This window comes from Phascolarctos cinereus, unplaced genomic scaffold, assembly GCF_003287225.1.
Source record: "Phascolarctos cinereus isolate Bilbo 61053 unplaced genomic scaffold, phaCin_HiC Scaffold_4;HRSCAF=312, whole genome shotgun sequence".
Lineage (NCBI taxonomy): Eukaryota > Metazoa > Chordata > Mammalia > Diprotodontia > Phascolarctidae > Phascolarctos > Phascolarctos cinereus.
In genome coordinates this window covers 394,132,949-394,157,649 of record NW_027555847.1, presented here as the reverse complement: position 1 = coordinate 394,157,649, position 24,701 = coordinate 394,132,949, and the positions used below count along the sequence as shown (strand labels likewise).

Genomic DNA, 24,701 nt, shown 5'->3' with positions numbered 1-24,701 from the left:
TATTGCTCAGTTTCTACTATTTTCTTGCATGATCTACATTGATAACTAAGACTAGGCTCCTTAAGGACCAACCTTCTGCAATTGGCTTGACCCTGAATTGCTATGATAAGTAACCTTCTTTTCCACAAACAAATTCACATGACCCTTCCACTAGTTTAATGCTTCTTTTTCAAGATGTTTGGCTAAGTTTGTGTGGATGTTGCCTGGGGTAGGCCCTTTGACCATTCTTGTATCTCAGCCATTTCATAGGTTCCATTCTTTTTTCACATTCAATAAATCCAATTGCATGTATCTGTTATCAGACTTGACTGTTTTTCAGTGACATGATATCTGCTTGTTCCAAAAGTATTTCTATGGGTTTTTCAATTATATGTTCTAAGAACTTCTATCAATCTTCTTCCTCCTTTTTGGCAAAGAAGTATTCATCTTTCTTCAAATGCCTTGAGGCAATGGGCCCTGTGTTTTGTTAATAATGAACAATTATTATAAATAATAATTAGCAATAGCAATACTTTTGTTAGGATACTTCCCAAACCTTTTAGGGTCCATTGTACAATTCCAAAAGTATATAGACTACTATTACAAAGGTGTTAATTACCTTAAAAGTGTTTTTCCTCTTCAGTTTTGATTTAAGGATGACAGTAAATATTTATTATTATTATTATTAGTTTTTCTAGCTTTCCTGAAGCAGTTGTGGAAACTGCATGTTCACACCACTTGCTACCTAAGAGGAAAAAGAGAGGAGGAGGATGCATCTAACATTCTTATATTCCCGGACATTGGCTGGAAGAACTGCCAGTAATCAAGGAAGCTGGAACACTGAACCCTTCCTTTCCCTGCACTTCATTGATTTAACAAAATAAAGTCCCAGGAAGCAGTGGGAATGCAAGGTATCTGTTGCCACTCTAGACAGTAGGGCCAACAACATACCACACAATCTAGACTGTTATCTAGTATCTCTCTTGACATCTCATAAAGTAACTTGAAACAAGGGAAACTTTCAAGTAGGGTCTGAGTTCCGCTAGTGAGGCTGATTGAAGTAGCAAGTGGACTTCCTCCCTTTTTACGAATGAGCGCACATGCTTTTTTGTGTGCCATTACCGTTTGGATGGTCTAATCGTTACAAAATCCCTGTGTATAGTTCTGTGGTCTCTCATCCTGTATGACTGGCCAAATCTTGTCATAACCCCTGTTTTCTCTCCCCTTCACTGATATTGACTGTACTTTTCTTGACCCCTTAGATCTCACTCCCAATATATACATTCTTTCTAGAATCATTGATCATAGTTCCCAAGAACATAGACACCTCTCAATATCTGCCTTTTGACCAGTTTGCCACATCTCAGATGTCTTCTGTGTTCAACAGATAGATGTGGATATGGCCAACTGCTCAAGAGGCAGACACAAAGATTAGGAAGAATGAATGATGTTTTGGTCAAGTGATAACTGGTTTAACAGTTTTGACAAACTCGTCCCTGAGACTTTGCTGTCAACCAGTTCAATTCTGTTTGTCAACCTGCAAGTGTGTTTGGGTTGTAATACAAAATTGCTGTTCAGTTAAAGTGGTGTTGGCAAGTAGAAGGGGTCTGGGGGGAAACACAAGTGTTAAATGGGCCCAGTTTGGGGATCTTTGTCTATGCCCATGAAGCCTTGGGTTAGGGTTAGTGAAGCAGAGATTTGGTGTGGACTGAGAGACAAAGGTGAGCTGATCACTTGCTAGGCATTCCTTCACTCACTCATTTATTCATTCATTCAACCATAAAGGTAGATGGAGCACCCATTCTGTGCCTCATAATCACTGTGTTATAGAGACAGAAAGTGCCCACTAGATGAACAAAAAGCCCTTGGCCTCCTGGAGCTCCTGGTCATTATTCTCCACACAGTTAACAACCTCATCCCAGTGGAATCACATTTTGACAAGTGCCATGATAACATCTCAGTCCATAAAATTCAGGTATGTCCATATCCTGGCCCAAAGCCCATAACCACTGGTTTTATGGCTACAAAGACCTCCAGTAGAAAAAAATTTCTACTGGATAAAAGATGCACGAACTAAAGCCCCTTTCCTTTTTCATGTCATTGTGGCTTGCATTTGTATAGCACTTCAGGGTTTCTAAAGCATTTTTCACATATATAAGTCATAATAACAACAAATCATATTTATATAGGACTTTAAGGCTTATTTCCTCACAATAGTCCTCATTTTCCTCACAATAGTCTTGTTAGATAGGTAATGTAAATATGCTGCTCTCCATTTTACCAGAGGAGGAAACTGAGGCTCAGAGGTAAAATGACTAACACACAGGCACAATAAAGGAGAACCCTAATTCCTCGGATGGTGCTTTTCCCTCCATAAGATGCAGAGGTTGACCTTTTAGTATAGTAAAAGTATTTGAATAAAGTGATCAATCAATCCGAAAGTATTTATTAAGGACCTACTATAGCAAGCCCTAGAAATCCAAAGACAAAAATGAAATCAGCACTGACGTCAGAACTTATACTGTATCAAATCATTTGCATGTTTTTCAAACTATCTTTTCAGTATTTAGAAAACACACGGCACTTTTTCACTTTTTCGTTCTGTAAAGTGTTTCCACTTGGAAGATTATTGGCTTTTAATGTCTGTGATGAAGTCACTGTACTGAGAACAGATGGGACTTCGTGCTAATGATCACCTGGGATCTGTTCTTAGCCCTTAGCACAGTATGCCTGGCACATAGTAGGTATTTAATAAATGAATGTTTCCTTCTTTTGTCTTACTTCATTATTCCTAACCATCAGTAAGGCCACAGCCTGGACTTCATCCTTGCTGAACCCACCAAGATCTAGAACTTAATTCCTCCCTCCCCATCATTACCACAGCATCCTTAATTGACAACTTATTCTTATCCCTATAACTACTGAACTATCTCTGCAGTCTCAGTGGCATTTCCAGTCACTTTCTACTACATCATTCAGGCCATTGACCTTCTATTATCACCTGATCCCCTGCCTGGCCTCACCTGATTCCCTGCCTAGCTTGGCCTCCCATGAGGAGCCACTTTATATGCTATCTTCATAAATATCCCACATTTCTTGCTTCTCCTCCTCCTTTTTCTCCTCTTCCTTTTCCTCTTCCTCTTAACCTTTTTATATGCTCTCCATACCCACCTTGGATCACCCATCCTTTTCCTCTCCTCATGTATGCTGGAGCATGTCCAAGAATGTCATGGGAATGTCATCACCAACCTGGCCTAGTGCAAATCTATCATCTCACTTCAAGTAGATTCTCATGGATGCCCAGTATTGCTTTTATTAATTTCTTATTGATTTCCTAGCACTGCTCCCTGGCCACTGACAATTCCAGACTTTGTCTACCTTTCCACACCCCAACAATCTTGCCTGTGCACCTCATTCTTCAGCTGTCACCCTTTCTACAGAATGGTTCCTTCCCTTTGTTTATATGTGCGCAGTGCTCTTATCTTTAAAACAAGTAAGCAAACAAAAATAAACAGAAGTAGCTTGATAATATAAACCTCAAAGTATAATATAAATGCTACTTGTTATCATTATTATTATTATTATTATTACAAACAAAAGCTTGACCCTTATGTCCTCATTTCTATCCTCGCTTTCATTACCAGATACTTCAAGTGATTAGTCTATACCCATTCCCTCAAATCTTATTATTTCTCAACCCCATGTAATTTGACTTGGCCTCACTGAAACTACTTGCTCTGAGGCTGTCATTGATCTCCAAATCACCAGATTCAAAGGCTTTTCTTATTCTTCATTTCCCTTGACATTTAAGAATCAATTAACACCACTGACCCTCCCCCCTTCACTTTGAAACTCTCTTCTCCTGGGCTTTCTGTGATACCATGTGTCCCTTCTCCACCTTTAAAGTTGCTACATTCTTTTTCTTCACTGCTTGTTCTGTCTCTCCACTCTTTCTCATTTTGGATGTTTTATGAGGTTCATTCTTTAGCCTCGTGTTTTTCTCTTTCAACACATTCTCTCTCAGAAAACTTATCTACTCCTTAGCCATCACCTCTATAGAGATGACTCCCAAATGTGACTGGTAACCATATCCAATCAGTCACCAAATCGTGTTGGTTTTTCCTTATTTTCTCCACATCTACCCCTTCCTTTCTAGTCTTTTGGGCACCACACTCCATCACATCCTCCATCATGCCTTGATTATTGCAAAGCCTCCCAAATGGTTTGTGTTTCTGGATCTAGCTCTTTCCTATCTATTCTTACTTTTATCCCCCACTTCAGAATTATCTTCCTAAAATTGGCATGGTCCATTTAGAAGCCAAGTTGCCCAGGGATGGTTTTCCTTCATCATTGTTGGTGTTGAACATATATTCAACACAAATACCTTCTGTGGCTCCCTATTGCCTTCAAGATAAAGTTTCTATACTTGTCATTAAAGGCCCTTTACAGGCTGACCCCAAACTACCTTTACTATTTTATTTCCCACTCTTCCCTTACACTCATGCAAAGCTGGGCCCCCTACCTAACCTGAACCTGCATACATCTAACCCCAGCTCAAATCAGACTCCAGAAAGATGACAAGGAACTCTATAGATCCCTTCTTGGATAGAAAACAATGGCCTTTTCCAAAAGAAAGTTAATTTTCAGAAATTTACTAGGTAGTAGAAAAAGAATTAAAATTCAGGCTTATTATCAAAATTCTTTCCCTGATGACTCATTAAGCTTACTAATACAGGTTTAAGTAAGGTGATAGAATAGGCCATTTAAAAATGTTGTTTCAAGCAGGTTTCAAACCCAAACTTTTGTCCAGCTGGCAGGCCTGTCTAAAAATGTCTTGACCCTGAACTGTGATGAGGTTAGCAAGTACCTTTTGGCAGGCATTCACTGACAAACAGCTGCAGGGCTTTTATAGTACGAATAGGTTAAATAAATAAAAATTCAAATGAACTCTTTCCATTTTCTCTGAAGTAGTGTCTCTTAACTGTCTTTTAACTCTGGGAGTTTAGTTCAGCCATGTTTGTTTCCTTCTGTGAACCAAAGGATACAGCTTCTAAAAGAAAGATATCCTCACTCTAGGTGGCTAAGCCAGTCAGCATTTGGTTTTTTCTTCTAGAAACCAACTTTATTTATGCTTTTCCTTAAAATGAAAGAATATTCAATCTGCTGTGGCCACAGTCCAGCTTGATTCTGTCGAAGTCAAAGCCCTGCTCCTGCATCTCTATGTCATGGACAATGACTAGGGGGTCACAGGAGCTGAGTGTGAATCCCAGCTCTGCTGTTGCGTGTACTCCTTGGACAAGCCACACCCCCTTTGTGTGCCTTAGTTTCCTCATCTGTAAAATGATGGGGTTGGACTAAATTAACTCCAGGGTTCCTTTCAACTCTCCACATCCTATGTGCCCATGATCTTTTTCAAAAATTAATTTATTTTAAATTCAAATACTAGAACTTATATACAGAATAAGAAAATAAAAAGAAACATATTTTAAACTTAAATACAAAACAAGAAAAGAAAAAAAGATGGCCATGTGCACAACAGAACATAAGAACAATAGAACATATTCAAAATATAAAGCAATAAGTTTCTATTTCAGGAAAGCCTATATAATAAACACTACTATTGTGTTCAGAGCCGTCCATCTTTTCTTTGCTTCCTTGTAGGTTTTATTTTGTTCTCTGCTGTGCACTTTTTACTTTGTTCTTTTTTCCTCCCTTCTTACCTCCCCTCCCTCCAAGAAGGCTACAATTAAGCACAGATACACACACATACATATACATACACATAAATACACATACACACAAACATATATGCATACATATAGACATACAATACATACATAGAGGTATCTGTAATCATACACCTATATACACATATACATTCATATACATCTATGTAAGACCATGCTATGTTTGTTTTCCCATGATCTTTCAAATGCAGAGCTGAAACCTTTGATGATATAAGGAAAAGAAGTTTTATAAAGCTATTATCTCAGAGAAAACAATTATTCATTCATTCTTTTATTCATTAAACTATTAAGTGCCTTCTAGGCATAAGAAAGACCTTTTGCTAGAGGTTGGGGGAAGAGATACAAAGAAGCAGAAAAAGAGGTCTTCCTGCCATGTTTTTTTTTTTAAGGCAATGTGCTATTCCTTTATGTATGCAAAGAGGACACTTGTTAGCCCCATCATCCAGGAGCTCTTCAGTGGTTTTTCTGGTACGGGGAATGGCCTTATCTTATTCTTTCTACTGCCCCTATTGATCAAAACCACTTTCATGGGCAAACCAGGGAACTGGCAAGAACCAATGATTTTGATGCCATCATTATAATAAACTCAGAAGCAGAAGGGCATAATGGATAGAGGTCCAGCCTTAGAGTCAAGAAAATCTGGTTCCAGTCCCATCTCTGACATACCAGCTATGTGACCCCTTAGTGCCAAGGCAAGCCTCTAAGGCTATCAGTTGCAGACTAGTTGTTGACCTGGATTGGCAGAAAGAGTATCCTCACTGGGAAATAAAGTCAGAAGGCTGGACAAAGACAAAGTATGTACAAACACAACTCACATTTAGATAGTAGGTTATGGTTTATTAAATTCTTTCATCAGAACAGCCCTGGTGTAATCATTCTATCGCATCTCACAGATGAGGAAACTGAGGCTCAGGAGGATAAGTGATTTGTCCAAGGTCACATTGCTAGTTAGTGTCAGAGGTGAGATAAGAACCCAGACCTTCTGATTCCAAGATAAGCCCATATTCTGCTATACTACTCTTTCTTATTGCACTTTCTAGCCACACAAGGATTTAACTCTACTGTGCAGTGAGCTACTTATTCCCACTTCCTTAGTTTATACTGTGGAGAACAGACACTTGAGAAGGCAGGAGGTCAGGGTTTCAGACTCTTTTCTTTTTAATCTTTGAGAATAAAACTATGTTCTATTCTATTTCCATGTGAAAGAAACCTCAAGACAAAATGAGAGGACCATTTAATTTGAAAGTCAGATAAGTCTGACCCCCTTGCTGTCTTTGCATTATAGAGTTTGAATCTCAGAGCAACCACTGACATTTATATAGCACTCTAAAGTTGGTAAAGTTATCTTTTTTTTCCTTAATAGTATTTTATTTTTTCCAATTACATATACAGATAGTTTTCAACATTCACTTTTATGAGATTTTGAATTCCAAATTTTTTTTCTCCCTCCCTCTTCACCTCCCTCCCCAAGATGGCATGCAGTCTAATATAGGTTATACATGTACAATCGTATTGAACATATTTCCACATTAGTCATGTTGTGAAAAAAGAATCAGAACAAAAGGGGAAAACCATGAGAAAGAAAAAAAAAATGAAAATAGCATGCTTTGATCTGCATTCAGACTCCACAGTTCCTTCTCTGGAAGTGGATAGCATTTTCCATCATAAGTCTTTTGGAACTGTCTTAGATCATTGTATTTCTGAGAAGAGCTAAGTCTATTAAAGTTGATCGTCACACAATGTTGCTGTTACTATGTACAATGTTCTCCTGGTTCTGCTTACTTCACTCAGCATCAGTCCCTACAAGTCTTTCTAGGTTTTTCTGAAGTCCACCTGTTCATCATTTCTTATAGCACAATAGTATGCCATCTCATTCACATACCACAGCTTGTTCAGCCAATCCCCAGTTGATGGGCATCCCCTCAATTTCCAATTCTTTGCCATCACAAAGAGCTACCATTACACAAGTTATCTCTTGTGGGCCCTCGCAACAATCCAGGGGTTAGATGCATCAGGTATTATGATCCCTATTCTACAGACAATGAAGCAGAGTCAGAGAATCTAAGTGATTTCCCAGGGTATGTAGCTATTAGGTCTCTGAGATAGGACCTTAATCCAGATTTTCTTCCTTGATTCCAAGCCATTCTCCCGTCTCCTCTGGGCCAGAACAGCAATGGATCAGCCAGCAGCTGGGAGGGAAGATGTGAGAGAATAAGCATTTATTAAGTACCCACTGCATGCCAGGTCCTGTGCTATGAACTTTACGAATATTATCTCATCTGATCCTCAAAATAACCCTGTTAGGCAGGAGCTATTATTAACCCCAATTTATAGCTGAGGAAACTGAAGCAGATAAAAGTTAAGTGACTTACTCAGGGACATGCTAAATTAGGAAGTATTTGAGGGAGGATTTGAACTCAGGTCTTCCTAACTCCAGGCCTAGTGCTCTATTTGCTGCACTACCATCTGCCCCAACTTCCACTCATTCCTTCAAGTGCAAAGCCATCCTGATGCGCCCCACCTGCTTCCACTGCACCACTTAGCTGTGGGCTCACACACTCTTAGGTGGCTATTTCCTTATCTCTCTATTTAGTTCCTTAGCCAGTCCATTAGAGTACCAAGTTGAACAAAGATGTTGATGTTTGTGTTTGTATTCAGCATATTTTTGGGGGGCAGTCAAGGTTAAGTGACTTGCCCAGGGCCACATAGCTAGTACATGTGAATTCAGGTCCTTCTGACTCCAGGGAGATGGTCTAGTTGCCCTGTTTAAGCATACTTTCAGCAGTATATCAATAGGAGTCCATGAAACAAATATTTTTATGTTCTAAAAATGAGTCAAAATGCTTTTTAAAGTAGATTTTTGGGTTCGGCACCTTGGTGATTCATCCTGTTCCAGCGCCTTCTAGGAAGAAAGTTTCAGCCTGCCCCAGCCCCTGCCAGCCCCATTCCTCCACATTTCCCAGGGACAGCCTAGTCAGCTGGTGCTGGATGAGGATTCTTCAGCCCAGTCACAGCGGCAGCAGCATCAGGTTCTGTTCTGTATATGTGCTGCCTACAGTCGTGGAAAGAATGGCTGAACCCACCGTTCAGCTTCTCATTGGCTTCCTGCAAATGCCATTTCTTGTCAGTGAGTCAGAAGGAACAAGAATCAAAGGCTGGATGTGGGTGAAGTATTCCAGGCTGGGAGACAGTAAGGACATGCGAATCCGCAGAAGTCTCTGCTGCTTTGTTTTATCCATAAGACACTAGAGGAAAGGGAACCATGAGCTCATCCTTTAGGATTTTCATACAAAGAGATGTGTGTGCTGATGTCTCTGGCAGTCTTATCACTTTAAGGCTATTTAGTAGATCAAGCATTTAGGATTGTTGTTGCTTTTTGGCTTTTTAAAAAAACTTTATTCCATGGAGTCAGCCATCAACTGATAGAGTTTATAGATAGGTTTTTGTGATATACATATGCATGTATGTATGTATGTATGTATATACACACATATACACATGCACATATATATACAATGTATATATAGAGATAAATTGAAATCTATATCTATAACTAGCTCTATCAACTGATTAATGTATGTATGTATATAAAAGGGAAGGCAGAGAGAGAATGGGGGGGTGAGAGAGAACAGACAGAGAGGGAGGGAGAGAGACAGAGGACAGACAGAGAGGGGGAGAAGGGGGAGAGAGAGAGAGAGAGAGAGAGAGAGAGAGAGAGAGAGAGAGAGAGAGAGAGCGAGAGAGAGAGAGAGAGAGAGAGCGCACATGCATATGTTCCAAGATGGAATTGTCAGTGAGATCCCAGGTATTTTGTGCATGTAATAAGATTTGTTCAGTCAACAAATACAGGTATTTGCAAGTTCCTATGCTTGAACATAGTTTGAATACTTTGAGCAAAAAAGGCTGTGAATACTCTTCTTGTCCCTGAAGTCCACATAGTTGTCAATGTGCTATTCCTTCCCATCATGCAGGACTTCACTCAGTGGTATTGCACAGAATCAGTGAGCAGACCTTTCTTCTTAGGGGAGTAAACAGAGAGCATGGAGAGATGTAGTTTAGATTTGAGGGGAAGATTTTTAGTGTTTGACACAACTGAGACTTTACCAAAATACTGGAAACTTGGACCATATTCTGGGTCGTTTCTACAGCCACCTCCCAGATATCTCCTCACCACATCCTCAGGCCAGTATCTTCCTCCCCTCCCCCCAGTTCTCCTCCATCTCTGTCTACCACCTCTTCATGTATTTTCTTTCTGCATTAGAATGTAAGCTTCTTCAGGTTTATTTGCTTATATTTATATCCCCGGCTCTTGACATAGTGACTAGCAAATAGTAAATAGAAATAACCCAAAGATGACAAGTCTCTTGTGGTTCATATCAGTGAAATAGGTTCACTGGCTAGTTATTAGACAATGCCATCTAAAACAGGTAGAGCACACACATACCCACACACAAAAACATGTTTTGTAGAAAACTTGACTTTATTCTACCCTACATAGAACACACACAACTGGGAAATCAGAACATAACCCTTTCCCTGTTCGTGAATCTGGATAAACTTCCTTCCCAAGAATTCATATGTCAGTGTCAGATCACAGGTTAATAACTTCACAAAATTTCCAAAAGCAAGGAACCTGACTCAGGCTTCTCCAGTAACATCTGACAGACCTAATACTAAATTATAAAGCCAATGGATTACCAGAAAGCAGGAAAACTGAAAGGACATTTGCAAGGTAGACAGTAGTCCTGTTTAGTAAGAGCATAGACAAAGTAGAAGGAAGAAATAATGATAGGATGTAATGATGGAGAGTTAGGGTATTACCAGCCTGGAGAGGGCCTTGAATACCAGCTTAAAGTGTTTTAACTTTGCTCCGGAGGCACTAGGGAGCCACTAAAGATTCGTGAGCAATGCCCTTGGTATCTAGTTTGGGTAACAGACCATTATCATATCATTGCTGGCCAGGTTGTAAGAAAAGTCCTCAAAGTCAACACTCTTGAGTGTGCAGAGGGAGTGTTGAGGGCTAACTGGAGACTGTGTTTGTTTTATGAGCAATGACATTCTAATATATATTTCCAACATCTGATGTTATTGCTGTGTTTATGAGGAAGTCATTTGTTTGGATTTTCCCCTGTAATACACTCATTTTTGTCCTTTCCATGAAATACTTCTCGACTGCTGGGCTTCTAATAACCCTTTCTAGGAAGGGAATTTAGATCTCTTGCACTGGATCAGTGATGGGGTGGAAGAATCCTTGAAAATGGGAGAAGTTAAGAAAGGGCTGATGTTTGTATCAGAACTCATGCTGGTTCTGGAGTGATGGGATGTTCAGGTCAGCAGTCCCAAAGTCATTGTAGCAAGTGGCTTCTTGTTGACCTGAACTTCCAGAGATGGGACTGCTGAATTATCTGCCTTTATGGACACTCCTCAGCCAGCCTCCGCCTGCGGAGGTTAGGGGAAAGAGGAGAAAGTCTTCCTCTCTGCTTAGAGATGTGTTTATTTTAACATTAACAAAGGGTAAAGGACTCCTTTCCAAAATTTTGGCTCAAGGTCCAGACTCAAACTGAAATAGCAATTTTGGAGCATAAGGTCCAAGAGGACAATGACTTTGTCAATGTCAGTTGCAGGGTATCAGGGCCAGATGGGTGTGGCCACTGGTTATTTTTCTGCATAGCAGCTCCAGAGTTAGGTAGGAAACCTATGGGTAATCAGTTGTTGGTGGACATAACCTTTGTTTCATTAGCACCGCGTTTTACCAAACTAAGGTAACCTGTTTACTACTACTGCTAATAATAATAATTCACAATCACTTTAAAGTTTACAGACTACCTTCCTTACAACAAGCCTTTAAAGTACATTGATGCAGTAGAAAGATGGCTGATCTTGACCTCATGGGACCTGGGTTCAAATTCTGGCTCTGCCATTTACTACTTGTGTGATCTCAGGCAAATCACTTAACCTCTCTCTGCCTCAGTTTCCTCACCTGTAAAATAGGAGGAGGAGATAGGACTAGATGACCCCTGAGATCTTTTCCAACTCTGGATCTATGATCATAGTAAGGTTGGTAATGCAAGTGTTAGTATTGCTCCCATTTTACAGAGGAGAAAATAGTATGCGAGGGTGATGAAGATGAGTGAAAATAAGGGATGAGCTATAGAGTTTAGAGGCAAAGCCACAGTACTTATCCTCAAAGGCAGCATCTGACATCATTATCAATAGAATGGATTTGCAATGATTCTATGATAGGAACTTCTAATTTTAAGCTGGTCTATTTTAAACTTTAAACAATTTTATTATACAAAGGTCATCACGTAATTGGATATTTCTCTGCTTGGTATACAATTTTAATTAGTCTTTGCACAGATAGGCTGCATCTGAACTTTCCTTCCAGTGGTAACAAATGCTAACATTCTGATTTAACAGAATAATAGTAAAAATGCCTGAGCTGGTTTAAGTTGATGGCAGAACATTGGTACATAGATCTTGCACCCAGTGTTAGGAATGTACAAATGTCTTTATAAAATGCAAAATAAATTATCTGTAGGTATGGATGACAACCTTTATATATTTTTGTTAACTGAAACTAGTAAATGATGGTTATAGTGATTTTCTTAAACATCAGCCTTTACTTCAGTCTTCTCTACAACTGACTTTTCTTAAATTAGTAAAGAACACCTCCTTGAGTATTGCCGGCATCACAGTTCATAATGATAGAGCATTATTTTAGGAAATTAGAACATGCAGCATCCCATACCTCCATCCATCACTCCCATGCCAGGTTCTTTCTCTTCTTTAGGAATTTCAGTAACAGCAACTTCTGTTGTAGTTAACAGAGAAGCTCCACCAACAGAATCCAACAAAGTAGTTCCTACAACCTTAGTTGAGTCAATTATTCCTTTTTCAACCATATTCACAAAATCTCCAAGCATGGCATTGTAACTGATCTCTGAGGAGCTTTGTAGAATTTTCTCAGTTATCAATGGTCACCACAGGGATCCTCAGTGTCTTCTTACTTATATCTATTCCATTTTTTTTTTATCTTCATTAGCTAGAGTTAACAATTCTAAGGCCAAAATGCATCGAGGAGTGCACAGCCACCTCCCAGAACCATGCCTTCTTTAGTGGCAGCATGTGTAACATCTAGTGTATCAGTAATTCAGTCTTTCTTTTCATTCACTTCTATATCACTTGTTCCGCTAACCTTTATTATAGCTACTCTGTGAGAAAGTTTGGCCAAACATTCATTTAACTTTTTGTTTTCATAGTCACTAACAGTAATCTCTAACTGTGCAATGATTTCTTCAAATACACTTTTCAACTTGGGATTTTTCACCTTTTCCTTTCAAAAGTATGGCATCATCTTTTGTTCCAATAACCTCCCCAACTTTTCCAAAGCCACGAGCTTGAATATATTCAAGATTTAGAGCCAATACCTCCTCTCCAAACACCATACCAGTAGCAATAACCATATCCTTAAGCAGGTTCTTCCTGTTGTCACCCAAACCTGGAGGTTTTGCTGCAACAACCCTCAGCCCAAGTTTTAACCTGTTCCAGAACCAATATACTTAATGTTCATCTTCAGCAATTGTGACTGAAGGCTTACAGAGAGCATTTGCAGTTTCAAGTGCACGTACAAAAGATTAGACACCAGAGATCTTTTCATTTAAGAGAACATCAGCATCCTGAAATTCACATTTCTCACCTTTAGCTGTTATTAATAAAATACAGAAAGATATAGCTTCTGTCAAACTTCAGGCCTTCAATAATTTAGAATTCATCATTCAGTGTTTTCACATCCTTTACTTTAATGACAACCTTTTCTCCAACTTTTTCTATTTCATCAGACATTATATTGCCAATTTCTTGGTCTCCATTTGTAGAAATTGCAGCACCTAAGCAGTTTCTTCAGGGATTGTGACAGGTTTAGACTGCTTCTTAAGCTCAGTAATGATGGCATCAACAGTCAACATCATATCTCTCCTGAGCTCCACTGAATTTGCCCCTTCGATAATCTCCTCAAAGTCTTCCATCACAATGGACCTTGCCAGGACCTTGACAATGGTAGTTCCCAGACTCTTCGTTTCTGTTACTGGCAACATCTTGAACTAGCCTAGCACCAATGTTTTTATATTTGTCCTTCAAGCCACTTGCTTTTGTAACAGTCACACTGTCTTTTGTTACCTTGGGACTTCCCCATTCTGTTCAGTGATTACAGTTCTCCCCTTTTGCCCCAGAGTAACAGCAACAGCATCAGCTAAAAGATCTACACCTTGAAACATTAAGGCTCAGGCACCTGCTCCAAATTTGACATCTTTACCGTAAGAATACGTCAAGTGAGGGGACCAGTGACCTAGACGTTGGTTTTATCTGATGAAGGACTGTGGACAACTGGAACATTTCTGATCCCACCCTTGCTCTATTCCTCTAAGGCTGAGGTTGTGCCCCCATGGTGAGGGTACCTCCATGGTGGCTGCTGCTGTCATTTCTTGCAGCCAGTTGTAGGCCCTCCGGTGGGCTGAAGCAGCATTAAGCTGGGCTTTTTGATCTCACATTTGGCAATGGGCAGGGGTCGGGGGGGGGGGGGGGGGGAGGTGTTTCACAGATTTTTGCCATGAGGATTAAGTTCACATCCTCTTGAATAAAAAGAAGAAAGGACCTTCAAAGGTAGAGGTTGCATAGAAATATGTCAATGAATCCAAATCACAGGAGGATAAATCTAGAGTTGAAATGGACCTTAAAATTCACCAGGTCTAATCCCTAACACCACCCATTTTACAAATGAGGAAACTGAGACTCCAAGAAAGAAAGAGATTTACCCAAGGTCATACAGATAGTGAGAAGCAGAACCAGAATTTGAGAGTCTTCCTGTCTTAGAGTGCTAGTTCTTTGGATTTTTATTTATCCAGATGACCACAACTTTTCCCAAAAAATCTGAAGGAGAGACTGTGTTATACATGTCATATTCGCAATGCAATTATACTGAATGTAAGATTATTATAATTCCCTAACTTGCTATTAATAAAAGTAGAAATGACTGTTTAAAAATGGCATATTGTATTTCTACATAAGTAATAGAAGCCCATTATGATGCAGCTGATTAATTGTTCCTGAGTCACAGCTTAATGAGCACATACAGCAAAATCCTGATTAAACAAATGTTAGTTCTATTCTCAGCCCCTAGCATTAATACAAAAAGAATGTGTTCTATAATTTACAAGAAAATTAGACATTAAATCAGTTCAACAGTCTAATTATATGGAATAGGAAATACTAATCAGGCAGAATGTCACAGAATCTTAAGAGTTTTAAGGGACCAATCTTTATTGGAAGAAGAGTCCCTTTAGACCACACCCTACAAGGGATCATCCAGTCTTTTCCCTGAAGAAGTAAGGGAGAGCCCACTAACTCCTGAGGAGGTCATGCCATTTTTTTGATTACTGTAATGATTAAAACACTTCGCTTTATATTGAACCTAAATTTGTGTCTTCACAGTTTCTGCACATTACTATTTGTTCTGTCCTTTGGTGCCAAAATCCTTCTTCCACATATGATCCATTTAATGTTTGCAAACTGTTACATCCTCCCTGTGTCTTCTTTAGGCTAAATACCCTCCCTTTGTCCAATGATTCTTGTATGGCACAAGCTGGGGATCTTTCCCCTATCTCCACCCTGGTTGCCCTCCCCTGGACGCTGTCCAGCTTATCAACCTCCCTTCTAAAATGCGGTTCCCAGAACTGAAGAAAGTATTGTAGGTGTGGTCTGACCAGAGTAGAGTGGAGTGGTCTCTATGATCTTGGATTTTCTGCCTCTCTCACTGTAACCTAAGATTGCATTAGCTTTCTTGGCATCCATATCACACTGTTGCCTCATATCGAGGTTGTAGCCCACTAATACCATGACATCTTTTTTCAGATAACCTGCTATGTAGGCATAACTTTACTATCTTGTACTTATGAAATTGACTTTTGAAATGAAAAAGCCTTTAAAGTATCCTTATTCAATGTCATTTAATTAGATTAATTAATGGTCCAGCCTGTCAAGATCTTTCAAATGTACGTATGTATCTTTTGCTTTTATATCACCATCATTCCAAAAACCCTCCTTCCTCTCCCACCCAGTTAAACACCCCCTTAAAACAAACAAATGAATAAACAAAAGAAAGAAGAAACAAAGTAGTTGAACAAAACCAGCCAGAATATCAACAAAGTTTGCCATATATGAAATATTCAACAATCACACTCCCCCACCTGTACAAAGAAGGCAAAGAAGTTCATTTTCCTAAGTCTTCTCCAGGGCCGTGCTTCTTGGTCATTATAATTACACAGTGTTCTGTTTCTTTTTGTTGTTGTTGTTCTTCCCATCGTAATCATTGCACATGTTGGTTTTTGTGGTTTTTTATACTGTACTCTATATCAGTTCATAAAGTTTTCCTAGGCTTCTCTGAGTTTTTTATATTCATTGTTTCTTATAGTGCAGCAATCTTCCATTACATTCAGATACCACAATTTGTTTAGTCATTTTTCAATTAATGGGCTTATAATTTGTTTCTAGTTCTTTGCTACCACAAAAAGCGTTGCTGTGAATGTTTTAGTATAAATGGGACTTTAATGTCTCTGACCTCCTTGGGATGTATCCCAGCGAGGGGATCTCTGGGTTAAAGGGTATAAACATTTTATTTAGAGCATAATTCTAAATTGCTTTCCAGAATGGGTGGACCAATTTACAGTTCCATGTATTATTATGCTTTTCTTACTGTAACCTCTCCAAGAATGACTAATTCCATCTTTTGTCATCTTTGGCAATTTACTAGGCATGTGGTGAAAATTCAGAATTACATTTCTCTTATTAATGATTTGGAGCAATCTTTTAAAGATCTTTTTAAATCCTGATTCTTTCTCAGCATGTTAACAATCCCTTTCAAGACTAGTTAGCTGCTTACATTGTGTACTTTCAGTGACGCCAGGAAAGACACACATCTCATGACTTTTATCCTTGCCCTCTCTCCTTCCAAACCTCCTCTACTGGCTCACTGGTCCCTGACATAATCTCTAATAATTTAAAAAGAAACTAAGGAAGAGGTGTTTGTTAAGTCGAGATGGCTCACCTATTAAGGATGCCATTTTTGCTGGCCCTGATGCACAGATTCATCATAGCCACTCCCTTAGGTATGCTCAATGTCCAAAACCCCAACCAATGAATTAAATCAAACTTCTCACATAGAACATTACTCACATTAAAATCTGAATATTTTTCCAGCTCTTGGCCTCATTGAATGTGGGGCAGAAGCAGTTGAACAGTATCTGAAAAGGTATAGAGATGGACATGAGTAAGCTATGTTAAGTAAATCTGGATCAGTAAGCTGTGGTTAGATTAGGGGGCGGGGAGGGAGGATATGGTGCAATCCTGAAAGTTTGCAGAGTTTAGATTTCGTAGTCAAGTGAACCATTGATTCAAAAATCCCAATCTTCTGTTTTGTTTTGAGCTCCAGCCCCTTACCTTCTTTTCACTATGGACAATTAAAACTATAGCAATAGAAGAGCCCTCTAAAGAAGAAAAGGGAAAGCAAAGAGCATAAGACCTACTCTAGTTCATATAAACCAAGTTCTTCATTTTATTATTAATGAGGCAACTGAAGTCCAAGTAAGTTAGGGCTTCCTAGCTAAGACCTCACAAGTAACCAGTAGACAATCTGGAATTAGAACCCCAATCTTCCAATTCCAATGCCTTCCATTATATTTCACTGAAGTTTTGGAGGAAGGTCAGAAGGAAGGAAAAAAGAAGGGAAAAGCATTTATTAAATGTCTACTATGTGCCAAGAACCATGCTTAGCATTTTAAAGTCATTATTTCTTTTAATCAGAATGGTGTAAAACAATGGTGTCAAACTCAAATAGAAATGGAGCCACATAAGCCATCCATAAAGATCCTCAAAGTTGTATATTTAGCTTTAAAACATAATATTAACTATGTTTTATTGTATTTTTGTTAATTATTTTGCAATTATATTTTAATCTAGTTTGGGTAGCACTCTGAAGAGTGTTATGGGCCACATGCAATGTGTAGACCATTTATTCAAGAACTTCGGCAATGTGTCATGGGTAAAATTCAACAAAGGTGATTGAGGTATATTTTCTCTTAGTGAGGTAACATTTCATTAACAGGAGCACTACCTGCCAATTGAATGGGTCAATGTCTTGCCTCAGTTTAGCCAAAGACAAAGAATTGAAGATGGAACTCCTTTTTTTATAAGGGTAGAACAAAGAACAGATCAGAATAGGTAAGGAAATCATACCATTGTTTATAGGATTAGCAGCATCATGGGGATGAAGGCAACACGATTGGTTACATTAAGGAAAGCAGGTACACACACACACACACACACAAAACCAGATGGCATGGAGTACAGTGAGTTCAAATCCAACTTTAGACACTCACTAGCTATGTGATGCTGGGCAAGTCACTTAACCCTATTTGCCTAAGTTTCCTCATCTGTAAAATGAGCTGGAGAAGGAAATGGCAAACTACTACAATATCTTTGCCAAGAAAACACCAAATGGGGTCATAAAGAGTCAGACATGACTGAACAACAAGTGAAAGAGAACCAGTTTAGAGTCAGAAGATCTCAGTTCAAAACCTGGTTCTGACATTCGCAAGCCAAGTGACCTTGGGAATATCATTCAAATTCTCTGGGCTTTAATATCCTCATTTGTAAAATGAGTCGGTTGAACTAGATGACCTCTAAGGTCTCTCATAGCCTTAAGTCAATGATTCTATAATCCTTATCTTTATCTCACCCCTTTCCTTATTTCTCCTCTCATTTTTAAGTACATGTATATCTTTTGGTCTACAAACTTGTAAACATCTAGAGAGTTGGTTAAGCAAACATTAATGGAACAACATTGTACAAAGAACTTTAAGGACCTACTAAGGAAACAGAAAGTATGATCCCTTCTCACGAGTTTTGGAGACAAAACATACACATGCAACAACTTGGGGAAAATTCAGTTGAATATAAGTGCCTACAATGTGCCAGGCACTGTGCTAGAACTGGAGATGACATGAATGGAACAGTTGTTTCCCTCAAGAATCTTATATGTGAATGGAACACTTAACTAAGCATGGAGTTACCCACTGCAAAATAGTATGTGAAGAAATGAGTCTGTGATGACAGTGATGAGCAAAGCTTTCTGGACACGTGGGTGAGTGGTGAGCCAACTTTGAAAGGTGAAGATGAACAGAGAGGAAAGAGACAGGTTCATAAAATCAAAAAGAGCATTCTAGGTAAAGAAAAGGACACAGATTATAAATGCATAGCACACCACTGGGTAGGGACCACAGGTAGGGTGAGTAGAAAGATGTAGTAGAGAGTTTTAAAAAAGGAATAGTAGTTAATGGCATACTTTAAATACAATGCCTTGCACATAACAGGTGTTTAATATTTTGTTTTGAATTTAATTCAATACCAGGCTGAGGAGCCCAGCTCTTACATGTCAGAGCCACTATAGATTTTTAAGCATAACTTACCACTTAAACCAGCATTTGCCTCTAAGCTATTTCCTATGAATCTTAAGATTATGACAGGCAGTTAATAAACCTTTATTATGCACTTACTATATGCCAGGCAGTATGAGTGCATAAGTTCCTAGAGGGCAAGACCTTTTTTTTTTTTCATTTTTGTATCCTTAACTCCAGTACAATGCCTTGCTCATAAAAAGTGAGTGATAAATGTTTGTTGGACCGAATTGGGAAGTTGAGAGATTTTTTTAAAAGTTATTTGTGAACTTTTTTTCTCCTTTGGATAGAAGATGTTTTTTTTTCATCTTCCTTATCCAAAATTTACCATTTGAAGTTCACTCTGAATATCCCCTCTCTACCCCTACCCAACACAGAGAGAGAGAGAGAGAGAGAGAGAGAGAGAGAGAGAGAGAGAGAGAGAGAGAGAGACAGAGAGAGAGACAGAGACAGAGACAGAGACAGAGAGACAGAGAGAGACAGAAACAGAAAGAACGAAGGAAGGAAGGAAGGAAGGAAGGAAGGAAGGAAGGAAGGAAGGAAGGAAGGAAGGAAGGAAGGAAGGAAGGAAGGAAAGGAAGGAAGGAAGGAAGGAAGGAAGGAAGGAAGGAAGGAAGGAAGGAAGGAAGGAAGGAAGGAAGGAAGGAAGGAAGGAAGGAAGGAAAGAAGGAGGGAAGGAAGAAAGGAAGGGAAGGAAGAAGAAGGAAGGAAGGAAGAAAAAGAAAGAAAGAAAGAAAGAAAGAAAGAAAGAAAGAAAGAAAGAAAGAAAGAAAGAAAGAAAGAAAAAGAAAGAAAAAGAAAAAGAAAAGAAATTTTATTATACAGATTTCGTAAGTTTCAAGTGGTTCTGATTCGGGGGCATTTTTTCTATAAATTATTAAAAGAAGTTACTTATAATGAATATGTTCATTCATGCCCGTATAGATACAGGGAACATATACTTATAATTACAGCATTATGTGTGTGTGCCCATCCACAATAAACAAGGGCATATATCTCTCCAAGTAAAATCCATGTTTCATTTCCCAGGCCCCTGTCTATGCCTGGTGGCTCCCAGAGTGAGGCTGCTGGTGCACTGAGTATTGATGATAATTGCCTTATTGTTTTATAATGCTTAAGTGTCTTTCTTTGTCTTATGTTTTCTATTATAAAACCAATGCCAGCTGCAAAAAAAAAAATACCTTGGAATAATATGTCCTTGGTACATCATAATGAATAGTGCCAACTCTGTGAATTTGGTTTGTTTATCATTCAGTGATCAGATGGTGGTTCCATAAATATGCCTCCCTTTGCCCCAAATCCCCAGAACTTCTAACACACAAAATTTCCTCCATTTTTGCCCCAAAGTATTCAAATAATTGACTTCTGGTCATAAACCATGGTTAACCATAAGAGATTTTTGAATCAATCATCTTAATTTACTAAAGACTAATTACTATTATATAGGAACTAGTGGCAAAATCAACAAAGACTAAATTTAACATGCTTGCCAAGCTAGTATCACTTATAGCAAAATCCTCCCTTAATTGAGGTTCCAGGATTTGTATGATTGTGAGAAATTAAGGGAGCGGGCACATTTGCAAAGCATTTGAAAGATATTGCTTAAAGTTTCCTTTCAAGTTTCAAAGTTTCAGGATCTTTGGTACAGAAGAAGGAAGGAAGGACCCTAGGCAAGTGCCACCTCCTTGGTTTACTACCTTCTTGTAGCCTCCCCCTGCCCCCTGCCAGCTGGTACTTGTGTGGCTGAAACCAAAATTGGGAAAGTGAATATGCAGCTGCAGGGATCTGTTTCTCTTTCAGTTGGACCCCACTGATGTAGGACATGCATTGGAAGCTAACAAATCTGAATTACCCAACCCAAGGAAGGCAAGGAGAGATACAGAAGTAAGGAAACAAGAGACAACTGACAGGAACTGAAGAGTAACTACTGACTAATTTTCCTTTGCTGACTAATTTCTACCAGCCCTCTCAATCCCTACCCCAACTCTGACTTGATAAGCAGTAGCTAGCTGTTTCTTTAATTAATTTAAAGCTGGTAAGAATATAGCACATGCTATTAAAGAAGTATCTTTTGTTGATATTGATGATGTTTTAGAGAAGGAAAAAGGAGAAAGGAAATCATGTTGTGAAAAGAGTTTTCTTGATGATGTCCTCTAAAACTGAAGCCTGAAAAATACAAAAGTAAATTTGAGGCTAAAACGAAGTAAAAAAATGTGAATCAATATTGTAGGAAAAAATGATATTAGAAATTATCTTGTTCTTATAAAGGCAGTCACAGGAGAACGTGGAATTCTCTTTTCACAAATCTAGATGCGTGTGAAGATGAATCAATGTGAGTGCTATATTTTACGATACGTTTACCTTCTGAAGCATTCAGGGTGCGTGAATAAATACGTATTACAAGGAAATTTGGCATTTTTACCAAATAGTCCCTCATATTAGACAATAAAGGACCGAGAGAGTTTTTAACTATTCCTAAGCCTAGAGGAATCATAGGTGTAGAAGGATACCTAGAAGTCATTAGGTTCACCCTCTTCATTTTATGAAGAGAAAACAGAAATCCACAGAGGTTTAAATGATTTGCCCATGATCCCACAGTGAGGCAGTGGCCGAGGAAGGCTGGAAGAAGTCCAGAACCTATGAATCTACATGCAGAAGTCTTTCTGCCATATTATTCTGCTAGCCAAATAAGTCTCTCCCCTCCTCGAAAAAATAAAAAATAAAAAGGACACCTCAGTAGTGTGCAGGTCTTTGCCAGGAATAAGCTCACAATACTGAACTCTAAAGATCATAGCCCTTTATAAGAAGCAAGCATTAGGTGAAAGAAATAGGTAGTCTGGAGTAGGGGTGAAAGGGCAGGGCTGGGCAGATGAAAGACCAAAGTGACCATGCCTGTGGGCTTGACTGACATACTGACACCACTAAGGGCTTTTGACACCACAGGGGAAATGTCACTTTTAATAAAACTCAGTGGTGCTATTCATTTTGTAAGTCATTCAGCTAATATGTGCTAAGTAGTTACAAAGTATATGGCTGTATCCTCAGTGCCTGACCCTTCCCCATTGCTTAACAGGTTGTCTAAAGTTCAATTCAATTCAATAAGCATGGATGTAGCACCTACTGTTTGAGAGGCAGGTAGCTGTCCCTGTGGAAGAGCGCTGGGAGTTGGGATCAAGAAGACCTGAGATCAGATCTGCCCTCAGATATTTATTAGCTGTGTGATCCTGAGCAAGTCACTTAACCTCTTTCATTCTCAGCTCCCTTATCTATAAGATGAGGATAACAGACTCCAGTTCCCAGGATTGTCATAAGGATGAAATGAGATTATGTATATAAAGTGGTTTGCCAACCTTTAGTGTTAGCTATTACTAATTATTATAATTACTATGTTCCAGAAACTATGTTATATGCTAGGTACACAAAAACAAAAGTATAAATGGTATCTGCCCTCAAGGATCTCACAGTATATCTATTGGAGAGAAATTTTATATATTTATATAATATATATACATATATATGTATATATGTATATATATATGTGTGTGTGTGTGTATGTAATATATCAATATATACACACATATACATTTGTGTGTATATATTATATGTGGTATATATATGTATATATACACATATATGTGTAGTGTGCGTGTATCCATATACATACACACACATATACCAATAAGTAAACACAAAATACATCAAAAACACAAATTAATTTTGGGATAGGAGTAAGTGGTAGTAACTAGAAGGAATCAGGCAAGACCCCCTCCTGTAGGGTATGGATGGCATTTCAGTTAATACTAGGAGGTGGCTAGGGAACTCTAAGTGGTAGAAGTGAGAAGGAAAAGCATTCCAGTTATGAAGTAAAGCCAGACTGTGCAAAGGCCCAGGGAAAGATGGAATGTTGTAGTAATGCTGGCAAAATGCTGAGTGAGTGAGGGGAATGACGCACAATACAGAGTGTTTCAAAAGTCAGACAGTTGGGTGACAGGTGAGGAGGGTCTGAACCAAGCTGCTGGCTGCTTGAGTACAGACAAGGGGCCAGATGTGAGATACAGTGTGAAGATGGAACTTACAATGCTTGGCAACTGATTGACTAAGGGGGTTAGGGAAAGTCATAAGACTAGGAGGAAGTATACTGATAAATGTTTAACTGGAGAAAAAAGAAAGTAGATGTACATACTTTAAAGTTTAATCTGCATTATTAATGTTTTCTCCATCATTTCTTGAGTTTAAATGATGAACAAAACAATCAACTAAGCCCTGATTAGTTTGTTAATTTCCAAAGTGTAATTGCTCATACTGAAATTTTAACAATCAGCTTCTAGGGTTTGAGCTGGCCCCAGGATGATGTCACCCTCAACAGAAGTAGGGAAGTTAGGAGAAGGGGAGGATTTGGTGGGAAAGGAGATAGGAATGGGGAATAATGGGTTCTGTTTGGATATGAGATGCCCATAGGGCATGCAGTTGGATATATCCTGTAGAAAACTGATAGCAAAACTCAAATTCAGGTGAAAAATGAGGATTTATAGACCAGAAAGTCACCTGCACAAAGATGATCATTGAAACCTTGGGAGCAAATAAAGTCATTGAGAGAGAAGACCCAGGATACAGCACTGGGTACATTGATGTGAAAAGAGCAGAAAATGGATAATGATGTAGCATATTAGACTGAGAGGGAGTGGTCTGATGAGCAGGAGAAGAGCCAGGAGAAAGCAGTCTTGGGAAAACCAAGGGAGTAGAGAGTGTCCTAAAGGAAGGGGATAATCAAATGAGGAAGGACAGGGCACTTGCATTCTCAGAAGTTTCCTATTTATGGTGTCAGGTACAATATGGAACCCAGGGTAAGTAACCTATGTGACCACTACTCCAAAGCCTGATTCCAGACGTAGGATGCAGCAGTTGGTTCTTATAGATAGGAACTACTTTCAAGATCAGCACATTGCTGGAATTGGAGCAATGGAAGAGGCCTCCTGTGAAATGTGGTTTTTAAGCTGAATCCCTGGGTACATACTCAGGTTTCAAAAGTACCAAAGCTTGGAGGTTCCAACAACCAACAACAATAATTATAATTATGGAGAAACTTGCGGCTAGAATATGGGGAGATACACAAAGGTTTCAAATCAGGTTTCCTCTTTTTGTGGCAGGTAAACATTTGTTATTGGGTAGCAGCAGGGGTGTCTAGGGTGGATGAGTATGTACACATTGCTGTTTAACAAAGGTTTGGCAATAGCTTTGTGGTCTTTTGTTTTTATTTAAATTCAGCAGTCATTTACTCATTCAACAAACATATTTTTAGCACCTCCCTGAATGCCCTATGCCAGGAACTAGGAGAGATACAAAGACAAATAAGACAAAATCTCTCTCCTCAAGGACATTATAATCAAGTAGCTACAATAATTATATCACACAGACTGTTAGAAATGGAATAATTACTAATATTTCTTATAGCGCTTAAAGCTTTACA

General features: G+C 38.9%; 1 protein-coding gene and 1 pseudogene across 1 annotated transcript in view; one reads left to right on the top strand and one right to left on the bottom strand.

Moving 5' to 3' along the window:
• The window catches only part of TPPP (tubulin polymerization promoting protein), a 140,739-nt gene that overhangs the window by 87,524 nt on the left and 28,514 nt on the right, over positions 1 to 24,701 (top strand). The gene's annotated exons all lie outside the window — the stretch shown is intronic.
• LOC110207912 (60 kDa heat shock protein, mitochondrial pseudogene) lies at positions 12,455 to 14,120 on the bottom strand (annotated as a pseudogene).